The sequence below is a fragment of the Saccopteryx bilineata genome, chromosome 3, assembly GCF_036850765.1.
Source record: "Saccopteryx bilineata isolate mSacBil1 chromosome 3, mSacBil1_pri_phased_curated, whole genome shotgun sequence".
In the NCBI taxonomy this organism is placed as follows: domain Eukaryota; kingdom Metazoa; phylum Chordata; class Mammalia; order Chiroptera; family Emballonuridae; genus Saccopteryx; species Saccopteryx bilineata.
The window spans coordinates 124,297,786-124,313,998 of record NC_089492.1 but is presented as its reverse complement, the minus strand read 5'-3'; positions in this window follow the sequence as shown (position 1 = coordinate 124,313,998).

Here is a 16,213-nt window from a genome sequence, read left to right as displayed (position 1 = left end):
TATGATTAAGAGGAGATAGGGGATTGCTAGAAACTAGAGGAGCTTCTAGCCGATGTTGCTTCCTCCCTGAGGGGTGCATTTGACTCATCACACATTTTTAAAAAGCCGTCTCTGTGCCATGTGCATATAGTGGGGATGTGCATAGACTTAACTGGGGCCTTCCGAGATATAATGGAAAGAGAATGGAATTTGTAAACATATCCAGTTGAGATCTAGTTATAAAAAAATTCTGTGTGTGTTTTGTGTGTTCTGGAGTTTAATGGTCATGTCGTGTGAAAGCATTTGACACACTTTTTAAATGTATAGTGGAATATTATATGTCTTCAAATTATAAAAGAAATAATTATGGAATGAGCTGACCATCTCCATGATCTTTATGACTGTATTGTGGTGCAAGATTTTCTGGGAAAAGATTTAAGGATTTACTCCTGTTCCTTGGTCAGTTAGTAACTGGGACGATCAGCTGGTCTGAATTTGGGTGCTGCCATTTTCTCTGACCTCAAGTAACAAGGAGTATGCACATGTGCACATGTCTGTTCTGTGTACACGGCTGTGTGTGAGTATGTGTGTGCGTGCACGCGAGCGTATGGAGGTGGTTGAGAGACACAGGATTTACAGGAGAAAACCAAACGGAGTGAGAGTACATTCCAAGATAGCAAATCAATTATTTTTGTCCTCAGATTTCTTACTTACAAGTGCAGTTGCAGTGGAAGAGCCGCTGCATTGCAGGGTTTAGGTCTCGGAGGTGCTCTCATATGTGCAGAGGACGCTCCTTCTGCCATGGTATCCAGACCAGGAGGTTGCAACCTCAGAGTAGGGGAAAGATGTGCTGGAGTAAAGGAAAACCTGCCCCCTGCACTGGCTAATGTGAGAGGGAGAAAGGGATCGAGTGCAGGAGGGAAGAAGGCTTATGGGTTTTTGTTTCTCTCATCCCTGGGGTCCCTATCACCTGTGCCCAGATAAATATGGAGGAGAAAAAGAAGACTGGGCTAGTGGGTTGGGGGGTGTACTTTCTTGAGTGGTGTGTGTGTGTGTGTGTGTATGTGTTTGTATGATAGAGAGAGAGACAGAGGTAGAAGAGACAGAGAGAGGTCTCAGTTCTGGTTACCATGGTCTGAGGGTGGTTTGCAAGGAGCCCGGAAGGGTCCACCTACCTGGTGAGAACTTGGGGACGGCTGAGAGGGTCTATCAACAAGCTGGAGGCTTGTGGAGGAAATAAAGAGGCTGCAGTGGGCAGGACCAGAACATTCCAGTGCTGAGTGTCAGCGTGCTGGTCTCAAATGACAGTGCCTGTTTACTACCCCCCCCCCCCCCCAAAGAAGCACACCATCAATCATTATCACCTCCATTGTCTGCTACCCTAGGGACCAGCTCTGTTCTGGGTGATATGCAGCTAGGATCAGGGAGTAGGCAGAGAAACGTCTACCCCGCTGGCAAGAGGATAAAATGATCCCTTCATATAGCAAGACAGAGAGATGAAATCCGAGAGACCAAAATTTATCTAAGTACATCAACTCATCCTAAAAGAAACAGCTAAATGAGCCCATAAGGGAATTCAGTTTTGAAAAGACTGAGTGTTTAAGGGGATATTTTCTAAGGATGGCACTAAAATTCTATTATTTCTAAAGTTTAAGTTTTCGCAACTACCCAGCTAGGCAGGGGCCTGGGAGGAAGAGCAGAGCCTGTTTGGGGAGTAGAGAAGCTTCCTCTTCCTTGTATGACAGACTGGTGTGACGGAGCAACCCTGCTAGATACAGATAAAAATGAAGTAGTGAATTTTCAAATGCTTTCATTTTAAGTACACAACCTTAAAACACTCATGAAGCCTTTGTAAACTTCCAGTTGTCTTTTGAATCTTTTATAAGACTACCTTGGGAAGAAGAGCCCTTGTTGTACTATCTAGCTGATATCCAGCAAGGAGAGAGAAAGGGACCCTGAGCACCTCCAGCCCAGCAGCCCAGCAGAACCAGAAAGGCCAAGCAGATCGGAGCCCTCCTGCACCATTTCGGGACACTAGTCCAAATACTGAGGGAAGGGGTCCTGAGACGTTGAGTCTCCAGGGAACATTTCCCAGTGGGAGGGCTCAACGCCCTTGGAATTCAAGACTTCTGCACACAGAATTATACAGTCCTTTCTCTGGAGACTCTTTCTGAGGAAGGGGGATATGTACTCGTGTGGCCAAGACAACTTTGGTGCAGACTGTTCTGGGCACCAGGGAATGGCGTTGGTGACCTTCCGGGGGTGAGGGGTCCCATACCTAATCCATGATTCTGTAAGTAATGAGTTGACAGAAAATTGCATTCTGTGTTTGGTCAGCCATCTGCTGTTTCCCCAGCGCTGGCTGATACAGTCATGGCTATGTGGGGAGAAGGTGAGCTGTAATTAATTATCTGTGGCATTGATGAATTTCTTGTGAGATATTCCCCTGCTAATCCAGCAATATAGCTGCATCCATCCTCCCGTCCCAGAGTAGCGGTCTATTTATGGACTCAGCTCCATAATTAAATGTTTCATTTGCAAGAAAATGATTCCTAGGAAAATCCAAGCTCTCTTTATGCGCCTGCAATCGGCTATTGCAGACATTACATAAGAGATTAGTGCATGTTGGCCTGCTGCTTTTGGCTTTCTGGATAATCTAATGTATTATGTTTCTGGTGTATGCAAATTACTAAGTGTAATATTCTTCAATATGCCTGCCGAATGAAGCTAAATGTATTGTGGGCATAATTTTAATTATTTATATGATATAAAAAGGGAAGAAATTGAAATCCCAGAAATAGGGTTCTAAAAACCCTTCTGGTTTTCTTCTGGGCAATAGTTTAATCAGATTATAACCTTATTTAACTCAGGCCTCACACTTGTTTGGGCCTCCTCTTTTGTCAGCATGTGTCTATGCCCCATGAAAACGTGTAATGTTAACTCAGAATGTTTGCCTTATTAGGAAACAGCATGTAATAAGTGGCTGGGGTCAAGGCTGGGACACCATGGGGAAAGCTCAAGGCTTCTAGGCTTTGCTTTTTGTTCTTGAAATTGGTCCCTGACAACTCCTATCCATTTTCTTCTGAGTCAAGGAGGTAGCAGCCAGGTAGGTAAGAAGGGAAAGTAGAACTGGACTAGAACAAAGGTGAAAGGGACACATGTATTTCTGGGTGTAGCAACATGGAGAGAGAATTCAAACCAGCTACTTTCATTAACTAGCTAGAGATGTGGAGGCCAGTTTTTGTTAAAGATGGCTGGTGAGGACAAAATGGATTTGGGTATCTATTCAAACCCTGTAGGCTATCATCTGAATGGTTAGTCCAATTATTTATTTTTTTATCATATTTGATACCATGGCAGGGCATGGAGTCTGGAATCAAAGCACCTGGTTTTGAATCCTGGTCTCATATAAATTATATTTTACGTGAAGCATCTCAGGCAAGACACTTGAGTTCTCAATGTCTCGGTTTCATCATCCATACAGTAAGGAGCATAGTAAGGCTGCCTGATTGTGATGTCATGAATATCAAATGACATCATGCATGGGAATATGATTTATGAACAGTAATGGGAGATACAAATGGGCATTTTGTTACCATTAGATCCTTTTTAAAACCCTATCTGCTGCAATGATTGGCAAGCCATGTTTTGATTTTTTCTTGTGTATGTGTGTGGTTCATAAGGATGAAAGAATACTTTTATGAGTTAATCCAGATGCCCTAGGAGAGGAACAGCATTCCTCAGAGTGGGAATACACCTTTTTCTTGGGAATATACAATAATGGGATATTTTACCTCCATAAGGAGGACCTCCTGGACAGCCAATCTAGACCAGAGCTTTTCAAATGTCCAATGGTAAAAGATTAGCTTTTAAAATTCCGATATATCATGGACCAGTATTTCTGCAAAATGTAATAAAATGTATTATTAAAAACACAAAATAAAAAAGACACACAAAGCACAAGTTCTATTTTTCTTTATTATTAGATTCAGCAGACATAAAATTACTCTGTCAACTTGCTATAAAACCTTAAATATGTACTTATCTTGTTACAGACTGGGAACCAAAGTTAATGAACTAACACCACTGTGCGGATCCTACCTTAAGGAATGCTGGTATAGGTAGAAGATAGTTCAAATAAAAAGAAAACTAATAGATCTTCTGAGTGTTTGGCAGGTGAGCTGGTGCATCGCTCAGAGAAGAAAGGATAACAGGAAAGGTTTGTTTTGATACAAAGAGAGAGAAGGGATTAAAGAAAAATGAAAGCTGGCTAAGTTGTGAAAAGTAGTAGTTAGAAATTCTGTGTGTTGGAGACAATGCACAATGACAGTTTTAACTTGTTTTCTTCATTGATTTGTGTAAATTCTCAAACGTTCAGTGATTTTTGTCATACAGAAGATCTGCATGTTGGCCTGACCTGTGGTGGCGCAGTGGATAAAGCATCAACCTGGAAACACCGAGGTCGCTGGTTCAAAACCCTGGCTTGCCTGGTCAAGGCACATATGGGAGTTGATACTTCCTGCTCCTCCCCCCTTCTCTCTCTGTCTTACTCTTTCTCCTCTCTAAAATGAATAAATAAAAATATATTAAAAAAGAAAAAGAAACAATTTTTTATATATATATATATATATATATATATATATATATATATATATATATGATCTGCATGTCGCTGGTCCTTGGGACCAAGGCAGGGTCTTCACACCTGGAGGAGTGTGAAGAGCAGGGGTCAGCCACGGGGCTGCAGTGGTGAGTAGGGGCTAAAGTCTGGTGCAGCAGGGGATGTGGAGCCAGAACTGGCCAGGACATCCTCAGCCTTATCCTGTCTGTCATTACTAAGGCTGACTTTAAGTTTTCTAATTACTGCATTTCCCCATGTATAAGACACACCTTAATTTTGGGGCCCAAAAATTGAAATAAAATGTATTACATAAAGTTATTGAACTCAAGTTTTATTCATCATAAAATTCATACAACTCCTCATCACTTTCAAAACTCCCATCCATTAGCTTGTCCTCATCTGTGTCTGATGACGAATCACTGTCTTCAACAATGAACACAAAAACAAGCATGAAAAAGCAGGAAATGCAAGTAAAAAAATCTATAACCACTGTATAAGATGCACCCAGTTTTTAGACCCCCAAATTTTTTTAAAAAGTTGCATCTTATACATGGGGAAATATGGTATGTGAGGTAGAAGCATTTGTACTTATTTATTATTAAGAGGAAAGGGAAGCTGACCAGGTGGTGGTGCAGTGGATAGCGTGTTGAACTGGGATGAGGAGGATCCAGGTTCTAAATCTAGAGGTTGCTGGCTTTGAGTGTGAGCTCACCAGCTTGAGTGTGGGATCACAGACATGACCCCATGGCTGCTGGATTGAGCCCAAAGGTCACTGGCTTGAAGACCAAGTTTGCTAGCTTGAGCCCAAGGTCTTTGGCTTGAGTAAGGGGTCACTTGCTCTGCTGTAGCCCCTCAGTCAAGGCACATATGAGAAAGCAATCAATGAACAACTAAGGAGACTAAAGAGCTACAATGAAGAATTGATGCTTCTCATCTCTTTCCCTTCCTGTCTATCTGTCCCTATCTTTTCCTTTCTCTGTCTCTCTCTATTTCTGTCACACACACACACACACACACACACACACACACACACACACACACAAAGGAAAGGGACCCTAGAAGTTTGGAGGATAAAAGACACTCAGGTTCCACTACAATCTCAGATGAAAAAGACCTCTGCCCACATTTTGTCACCAGAGTCTCCTGCTCATTGCATGTAAGTTCTTCCTCTTTATGGAGAGCAGAGTGTCTCTCTCCGGCTGGTGCTGAGCTGCACAGATGAGTCAGGAATTGGCTTAGAAATACATTCTGTGGCAACAAAAACTGCCCTGTCTGGTTGGCTCAGAGGTAGAGCATCAGCTTGGTATGTGGATGTCCTGGGTTCTGTGGACAAGTCCCGCTGGGGGTGAGGATGATGGAGACGCAAAGACCCGACTCCGGGGACCAGGTTCAGTGACACAGATCCACTTTATTCACAAAGTAAGCAATCTTATATAGATGAGTTCAGCCTATAGGGTGTTACAGCATGTTCTTCAAAGCCAGTGGCTGCAAAGGTCAGGGAGCTGCATGGTTGGCACTGAGTCACTTCCTTATAGCGGGTGAGCTCCCTTCCTGGGTGTGCCCAGGAGGGTTCTGGGAGCTGGTGTATTCTCACAGCATTGCATCAGCCACAGCTTCTAGGAATGCACTCTGCACTCCATCCACAGGGTTCAATTCCTGGTCAGGCACACAAGAGAAATCTGGTTCTTCACCCCTCTTCCTCTCTCTTCTTTCTTTCTATCTGTCTCTTCCCCTCTTGCCTGCAGCCATGGCTTGGTTGGAACAAGTTGGCCCCGGGTACTGAGGATGGTTCCATGGCCTTGCCTCAAACACTAAAATAGCTGGATTGCTGAGCAACAGAGCAATGGCCCCAGATGGGTGCCCCATAGGGGGCTTGCCTGATGGATCCTGGTGGGGCGCATATGAGAGTCTGTCTCTTTGCTTCCCTGCTTCTCACTTAAGGAAAAAAAATGCATTCTGCCTTATTTCTTAGCATCTGTGTTTTTTTCTAATAACTATTATATTTATTGAAAATTTGGTATACCAGTCTTTGCACTTTAAATAAGTCAGCTCAAATCCTTATAATGGTTATGCTGTTGCATGGATTTTTGATATCCCAGACCTACTAATACCAGTTGTTATAACCTTGACTAAGTTACTTCTTCTCTCTGAGTCTCAGTTTCCTCACCTGTAAAATGGAGATATAAAAACACATAAAACTTGATAGTGTTATTGTCAGGATTAAACAAGATAATACCTTTACCACCTTTAGCACACTTACTAATGTGTAGTAAAAATAGTTATAATAACAGTAATGATAATATTAGCAACTAATATTAAAGAATGCTTGCTATGAAGTTTTTTACTTATATTGGGTCATTTAATGCTCACAAGAACTCTGTGAGGTATGTACTGTCATCAGACAAGGCATCTGAGATTCAGAGACATTAAGGCACTTGCTCATGCTCATGTCACACAGCCAATAAATGATGGAGTCAGGTTATAACCTAGGCTGTTTAACTCCATATTATTATGAAGAAGCTGAGTCCCAGAGAGGTAAATAGCTTGCCTAAGGCAGCACAACCATAGGCAGAGCTGAGACTGAAAGGCACTGGCTTCCTGGGGCCTACTTGGTTTTGTGGTTGGGTTTTGGTAATTTGGATGGATTAAATGTCCTTAGCCTGTCTAGGTGGACCACCAAGAGCCACGCCCACCGTACAGTAGATGTGGATGGACGAGGGCAGAGCTCGTGACCTCTCACATCCCCTGGGGGAGCCAGGGTCTCTGCAGTGAGTCTGAGTTGTGAGGTTGGAGAGCAGACTTGTTGGAGCCCAGAACCTATCCACACCCAGCCTTGATTTACATGGGAACGTTTCCTCACTGTTGGCATCGGAAAAAGGAAATAGCAAATTCTGGGTGTTTGCTTATTTCCGTTAGCAATTTTGGCTGGGAGAGGTAAAGGCTGATTAATTATACAGCAGCTCATTAAAACACAATATCGCTTTGAAGACCAGCGCAGCGAGAGGAGAGCTGTTTCGCAGCTTTGGTAGGACATGGGGAGGTCTCCAACTATCCCTTTGATGCAGTTGCATAGTGTACCAAATCTAGAGCTGGACTTTTTGGCACAATGGAAGCAAACTTGGAGTCAGGCTTGTGGGCTGTGGTGTAAGGAGAACTCTGGGAAGAGAAGGTTACTGAAGACTCCACAGGAGGATTCCCCAGGCCAAGGCTGGGCTTAGCCCATATCCTGTCCCCAGGGTTCCTACAGGGCCCCTATTCGGCAACTGCTACCTTCCACCAGGAGCCAAACCACCCCAGGGAGGCTGGGGGCCTCACCTGGCTGAGAACCCATGTGGCCACCAGTGCCTCCACCTCAGGAAAACACCGCAGGCCAAGGAAAACACTCGGTAAACTTAGCCTGTGCAGCTCCCAGTAACTCATTTAGGATGAAATGTTTCTTTTTAAACAGAGCACAGAAGGCTTGGAAAGCAAGTTCAGTGACTCCTAAGAGGATCACCCGGTTCCATGTCCTATTCATCTTTGCTTTTGGCACCTAGAAGGTGCTCAATAAATGCCTGTTCAATTTCAGTGATCTTCTGTGGTTTTTTTTTTTCTTCTTTTTTCTTTAAAGTAGTTTGGAAACACCCCAGCCATCATCTATTGGACTGCTTAGATTTTGGCTGAGGCCAAGTGTTGAAATCATGGGTTGCTTAAGACGGATTATTTCCAATTAAACAAATAGTCAGTGAACAGTTAGTTATTGGTCAGGCACCAGGCTGAATGCCGTGCATGAGGAAGGCGGGCCGCTCAGTAGGGAGAACGCGGCGCGGGAGCTGCCGCAGCAGGAAGGGAGACGAGCCACGGCAGTGAGAACGCAGGAGACCAGAATAATTAGATGAAGAGATCAGGAAACCTTACAGAGAGGAGCACTGGGAAAAGAGCCTTGAAAAATATGGGTCTGAAAATGTTGGGTCAAGATGAGGATTTGCCATGAGTGTAAATGACAAGAGCAAAGGCTTCTGGGAATAAAGCCGCACTGGCAAGGATGCAGAGTGGCTAGACTTCTGGTGTGAAGTGTAATTTGTTTTTTAAGTTTAAAAATACAATCTTCATACAAATACATGATAAGCCCATGTCAAAGGTTTATTTCATTCATTAATTAGAGAATCAGCAGAGTGGGAAGCTGGTTCATAGGAGACTGAGAAACAAAAGCATATTTAATCGACAAAAGAAGACATGCTGAAAGAAGATAGGAACCTGGTTGATGTTCTAGAGGACGATAAGGTCATAACCCGTGAAGCTGTTTTTTCCTACCAGAGGCATAATTCATTTGCAGTTATACTAGACAGAAAATTATTTGTAGCTTGTCAGTTTTATGCACGTTTACCTAACTTTATAGAATCTGGGCCAGGTTCAATGTTAAGTAGTAAGTCAAACAAAATTTGCATTTCTCTAGAGCATCTGATAGCCCCAAAGTAGGCTTTTTTCACAAAGATCTACAATGAGACTTTAAAAAGCCATGTAGCGGTGGGATTCAGCCAGTTCACACCGGTTTGGCAGAACCTATACCTAATTTTTTGTTGAGTTTGGCAAACTGGTTGTTAAAATGGCACTTGTAGTCAGGGTTCTCTCTAAGGTGGGCACCTGAGCAGCCACCCAATGTGGAAATCACAAATTTGCATTCCTTACTCTTTTTGAATGTTCATCTGTGCAACAGTGTATTCTAAGTGCCTGTAGTAAATAATGTTCATTACATTCATAGGTGAAAAAAATCGCAAGTGAGGACACCAATCAAGAAGTAATATGGAAATATCTTAAATAACAGTTGTATTGTTTTTTTTCAGGTATTCTTTAAATTTTTTCATTAATATTTTAAACTCTTTCTTATAACATAATCTATATATAATAGTTTTGTGTACCTCTTTTATTGTTCTTATTTAAGTATTAAATGTATGAAATAACAAATTACCTTTCAGTATATCGGGTTTTTTAATACTTAAAACAGTCATTAAAGCAGAGAACTGGTTGTTAAATTATTTGAATCCTACCACTGAGTACAGGCAGTCTCTGGGCTCTGAGCGAGGTAGGTTTTGTAAGTTTGTTCTTAAGTTGAATTTGTATGCAAGTTGAAAAGGTACATCTACCTATTAAATGCAACTTAGACAGATGTTTGCCTTGATATAGTGTTTATTTTTACCTTTCTGTGCATATAAATACACATTTTCAAACCCACAGAACCTATCTCGTTTGTAACCCAGGGACTGCTTGTAATCTTCTTCTTAATTTCTGAGTTTTAGATAATTTGGTTAAAAGGAAAGGATTCCGGCCGGAGTTGAGGAGCTGGTAATGGACTTGGACTTGAAACTGTATTAGTTTTAGTGGAATTGAGATAATCTGTAGGATGCAGGAAGATGGTGGGAAAGACTGAAAGGAGAGAAGAGATAATGGAGAACGCAAGCCTAGTTAGAAGGGCGTGGTGCTAGTTCAGGTAGAGATGAGGGCGTGAAAGTGGTTTAGAAAGGAGAGGGCTGATGGGAGAGACCATGTGAAGATGGATCGATTTCATGGGGGGCTGTGATGAAGGGAATTCAGTTCCACAAGTGTTTATTGTGCATTTACTATGTGCCACCTGCGATAAACACCAGCAGTTCAAAGTAAAGTAAGGTATTACTATTGTCCCCTAAGCTTACACACATGGAAGAGTATTCTCAATTCCACATGGAAAGGCCGATGGTACAGATATGAGCAGCGTAAATGGAATCGGGGCAGGGGCAGGTCACGGAGGATTCCTAGAGCAGGTCTTCAAAGATTCATAGGCACTACCTGGCAAAGAAGGAGGGTGGAGGGAATTACGCAGGCCTGGCTGCACATGGGAATCACCTAGCTTACAAAACTCCTGGGCCTGCCTTCCAGCCCCAGAGGTTTCTTTTCTTTTCAATTTATTTATTTTATCTTCCAATTAAAATTTGCATTCAATATTATTCTGTATGAGTTTCAGATATATATAGCATTGTGGGTAGAAAATCATGTACTTTACAGAGTGGTCCCTCCACCCCTCTGTTTCAAGTACTAACCTAGGCTTGAGTGTGACCTAGTTTCAGGAAACATTTAAATTTCTCCAGGTGATTCTAAAGTGCAGTGTAGAGACTGCTTGAGATGAAGTTAACCCCAGGAGCAAAGGCAGCTGGCTGGAATGTGCTGGGAAGTGAAATGTCTACCACATCAAAACTGCCATTGTGATGTGGGGAGAGCAGGGCAGAGAGTCTAGCTATCGGGGGCCAGCGGCCACCACGGAGAACCCTGTCTTGTGGTGTGGTTACCCATGTTCTACTTGGAGAGATTTGGGGGGTGGGTACCATTTAAGGGCCTGATATAAGGACAGAGAATTTGGGAAAGTTTTCTAGTACCCGCTCTGCCTTGAATTTGCCATGGGACCTCAGTTTCCTTGTATACAAGTGAAGGATTGTACTACGTGGCATCTAAGTTCCTTTTCTTTCAAGGGTGGCAAAAGTCTACACTTCTGTCATCATTTTAATACTGCTGGTGTTGGGTTGAATTGTACTAGAGACGTCCAGTCTCAGAACCTCAGAGAATATCTACTTTATTAGAATGACGCTATTTTTTTCTTTTAGTTGAAAGAGTACTATATACTTGTAGTAAAAAAGCAAAAATTAAAACTCTATAGAAGACATAGAGCAAAAGTTTCTCCCCTAGAAGTTTGTGTTTCATTTCCCAGAGCTTCCTGGGAGGGTTTCTTGGGTATATATATCAAGATTTTCTTTCTCTATATACAGTATAAGCATATGATTCCAAATTTAAATTGTACACATATGAGGCCACATTGTGCAAATTTCTCTGTAACTCTTGACTTACACATTACAATATATATAGCATCTTTCCACACCTGTATATTTAGAACCACTTATTTTTATTGTCAGTTGTATGGTACTCCATGATATGACACCATAATTTCCCTAATCTCTGATAGACATTTAGGTAGTTCGTTGTTATAATATGTTCCTGTGGGGATTTTGTATATATACATTTGAGTAATGGTATAAGTACTGTTTATTCATAAGACAAATTCTTAGACACAGAATTACTGGATCAGTGGTTAAGTACATTGAAAATTTTGATAGGCATTACTAAATTGTCCTCCAAAATTGTTGTATTAATTTATATGGCCAACTACATAAAGTACAAGTGTGCAATTTCCTTGTTGCCTTATAATGCTGTTAATTTTCAAAGTTTTAAGTGGTTTATTTTTGGAGGTAAAAAATGGCATCTCACTGTTAAAAATCGGCATTTATTTAACAGAAAGGGAGTTGATTATCTTTGCATGTATATTGGCTATTTGTGACATTGTTCAAACTGCCTGTTCATGTCCTTCGCTTCTATTTTTTTGTAATTTATTGTAATATGGAATGCCTTCTTTATCATACACCAAACTCTCACATATATTTGAATTTGTTTCTGGATTCTTTATTCTGTTTCAATCATCTGCCTGCCTATTCAGGCATTAATATTATACTGTTTTAATAACTAGCTTAGCGATACATTTTAATATCTGATAAGAGTAAGTTATCCTCAGTTACCCTTCCTATTTAAATTTTTCTCACATTTATTTTTCTAGGTGAAGTTTAATATTATTTTATCAAATTAGAAAATATTATTGGATTTTTTTGCAATTGAAATAGAATTAAATTATTAGAAAAATCAGAACCGACACTCTTGTAATAATGAATCTTGTTGCTTCAGAACAAAATTTATTTTATGTTCTCAATTTTTTTTGTTATTAAGCAGAGTTTTCAAATTTTTTTCATGTAGGTCTTGCAAATTTCTTAAGGTCATTGTTAGACATTTATATCTGTTTCTGTTATTGGACAAGGGATTTTTTTTCTTCCATGCTATTTTGCATCTGATTTACTGCTAGGGAAGCTATTGATTTTTGTTTGTTCTGGGAATACTATGATGAAGGGTATGCAGAGGAAGAGAAGGAGAGATGTTGGGGAAAGGATCAGGATGTAGTGGATGCTAGGGGAAGATGCACATCAAAGAGAAGGAAATTGACACTATTAAATAATGTCAAGGTCAAGTAGAAAGGAATGGGGATTGTATGCTATTAATTGCTCCAATCAGAGAGCCCTCCACATGTGATAGAAAAATGCATATGTGGTGCTAGTGTGTGTGCATGCGTGTGAGTACACGCAGCTGGACAAAGAACACAGGTACTGAGCTCAGAACCTGTGGGCTCACAGCGGAGCTGGTTATTGATGGCTTCGTTTACAGTGAGCGTGCAACAAACCCTAAATAGGCATGCAAAGCAAATGAGAGAAAGTAGCTTTCTCTGATTCTATAGCGTGGGGCAAATTAGGGCATAGATTTACTTTTCTGGGAGGCAAGAGCAGTAGATGGATAGCAATATATTAAAAAAACAAAAAGAAAAAGGAAACAAACAACAACAAACAAAAAACAAAACTAGCTTCAAGTGAAAATTTGTTCAAATGGCACCAAAGATCCCCTAATGGCCGTAACCTCTGACTTGGCTGGAGACTAGCCCCCCTTTTCCTGCCCAGGCTGAGCAGCCTTGCTGCTGGCAATAGGCCATAAAGGTTCTTTTGGCACAGCAGGGGGCCCAAGGAAGAGAAGCCTGATTGGCTATGGCATTGCCTTTTTCCCATTGCTTTCTGTTTGTTCAGTCTTATGCTTTAGCAACAAGAGGACGTTGAATGGCTGTGATATTAGATTAGGGTAACAATCCATTAATAGCATTCTAGCTATGAAAATATCTTTCAAATAACTACTATATCTGAGGGCAAGCCGATGAATTGCCAAGAAAGCTGATTTCTCCAGTTGTAGGGCCTGAAATGTCCAGTTCCTTCTTGTTCAAGAACAAGGTTTATTTTATATATGTACTCAAATGGTTTTGTTTGTTTGTTTTTTACCACAATAGAGCTTTCAAATTTTCTTCTTATAAGTCTTGGGCATTTCTTAAGTTCATTGTTAGATATTTATATCTGTTTTTGCTATTGGATAAAGGGTTTTTTCTCCCCTCCTATTTTGCATCTGGTTTGCATCTAACAAAGCAAGGAGAAGCATTAATATGGATGCAGATGGTCAATATTGGTACTTAAAGACTGTAGAAGAAGGATAGGATTTATGTGTGAATTGGAGAAAAGGCTCTTTGATAGAATGGAATTAACTCTTAACTTCTAGAGGAGGATTTCTTGGGTTGCCAGATACTGAGTGTTGCCAGAACACTCAGTTAAATTTGAGTTTCAGATAAACAATGAATAAAAGTTATTCATACTTTCATTTGCTAACCCTGACAACTAAATAGCTTGTCTTCCTATGATCAGATGTCCATCTAATATGGGAAACACAATAGCAAAATTAAATTGGACCTCACTGGGTTATCAGAGCCAACTGAATTCTTCGGAAAGAAGTACTCAGGGTAGAAGTTCTAGATGTGTATTGAGTTTCAATTTTTATCTTTCCTTTGTGTACTGTGCCTCCTCTCACATCCATCTTGTCTGTTCCATTCTATCACTACCAAGGGTTTCCAATTATTAAGAGCATTAACCCAAAATGCTCATGGGCACAATGATTTACTGTAGCGGGCTGATTTCCTTTTGCAGTTACCTCCTATTAGACTTTCTACTTGGTTTCTCTCTCTCAATCATCTCTTCATGCCACACCACCCCACCCAGCCCACATGATCTGAAAATGACTCCCAGACTTCATTTCATTATGCCCTATGGGCATGCCTGCCAGTCAAACTCCCACCTGCAGAACTTGAACCACATCTATCTGTGGCCCAGAGTTTTCAGCCATCTCATTTTCTCTAGCTCAGTCACATCTGTGAATCTTGTTATCTGAGTTCTTGGGGGCTGATTTTCATACGCCATTCACATCTCCTCATTCAAGAGCCCTTGCTGGTTGATTGGTCCTAGTGAATCCTATAAGATTTGGTCAGAGTCATCAAGTAGGAAAGTTGTTTTCAGCCTAAGATCCTTGTGCTGGAGAAGGTCAGAGAGTCTAGAAGACAGAATCCTACTCTCACTTAGGTGTGCTCCTCTTTTACAATTGCTCTTAGTTTTGGGGGAAAAGGCAGAGTTCTCTGCATTTGAACTCCTGATTGAGACAGTTCAGCAGGCAAATGTTCCCTTAAACTCCAAAACCAGCTTAAGCAGAGAGGGACTCAGTAACTGCTGGTGATGAAACTGAATTGAGAATATTACTCTTCGAGTCACTGAACTCTAAATTGCTTTTTTTCTTTTTTTAGCTAGTGAGCAAGCAATCAAGTGAGAGAGAGAGAGAGAGAGAGAGAGAGAGAGAGATGGAAGGGAGAGAGATGAGACGCATCAACTCATAGTTGTGGCTCCTTAGTTCATTGATGGCTTTCTCATATGGCTTTCTCATATGTGCCTTGACCAGGGGCTCCAGCCAAGCCAGTGACCTCTTTGTTCAAGCCAGTGACCTTGGGTTTCAGGCCAGTGACCTTGGGTTCAAACCAGCAACACGGTCATGTCTATGATCCCATGCTCAAGCTGGTGACCCTGTGCTCAAGTTGGTGAACTGGCGCTCAAGCCGATGACCCAGCGCTCAAGCTGGTGACCTCAGGGTTTTGAACCTGGGTTCTCAGTGTCCCAGGCTGATGCTGTATCCACTGTGACACCACCTAGTCAGGCTCTAAATTTCTATGTTGAAATATATATTTCCCTTTGGAACTTACTGTTTGTGTCTACAGGTCTTGTCCAACAGAATAACCTCTTTGACAGCTCTATTCAAAACATTATAGAGCCTTTTTGGGAGTCAGGGAGCGAGGTTGGAACCAAGAATAGTAAGTAATACTATTAATAAAAACAGCTGAAAGATATGATCACAACAATAATGATAGTAGTATATAGTGTCCATGGTGTTTCAGGTGATTTATACATGTATTTGTTTAATTCATTCAATATCACCAGTAGGTATTTTTGCTACCTTTCATAGATGAAAGAACAGAGGTTCAGCATGGTTAGGCCATATGCTCACAGATAAAAAGTAGTTAAGTACTGAAGCTCGTATTTGAATCAATGTCCATGTGACTGAAGTCGCCCCAGGTTTATACAAAATACCAGGTCACATCCTCCTTCTAGTTGGTTGTTGGGGAATTTTGCTTTGTGATTACAAACTCAAGAGTCCACAAAGGGAAATGTGAGGGCCAAATGGTAGCCTGGTGGCCACAGATGAATGGGACACACTCCGGGAATCATCTGACTGCCACGACCAAGGGGAGTAAGGCAACTGGGCCCAGCTCCTGGGGGGCTGGAAATGTGATGTAGTTTCTCTGAAACCGGACCCTGCCTTGACCCTGGTTAATTACACTGCAGTTATTCACACAAGTGAATCCCTGCTGTCAGTGAGTCCTGTGATGCACGTCAAGGCTGCCAGCAAACTTGGAGCAGTGCTAATCCTGGTGAGCTTGCCTGGGGCTGGGCAGGACGGACTTCCTAGTGAATGATTATCCTGTGATGAAGCCCCAGTGCTCCCCGTATATTCCTGGCACTTCGTTAACAGACTTTTCTTCTGCGGCATCTGGGACCTGGAAATCGCTCACGTGGATCACACACGCGTGGCCACCAGCCCGCA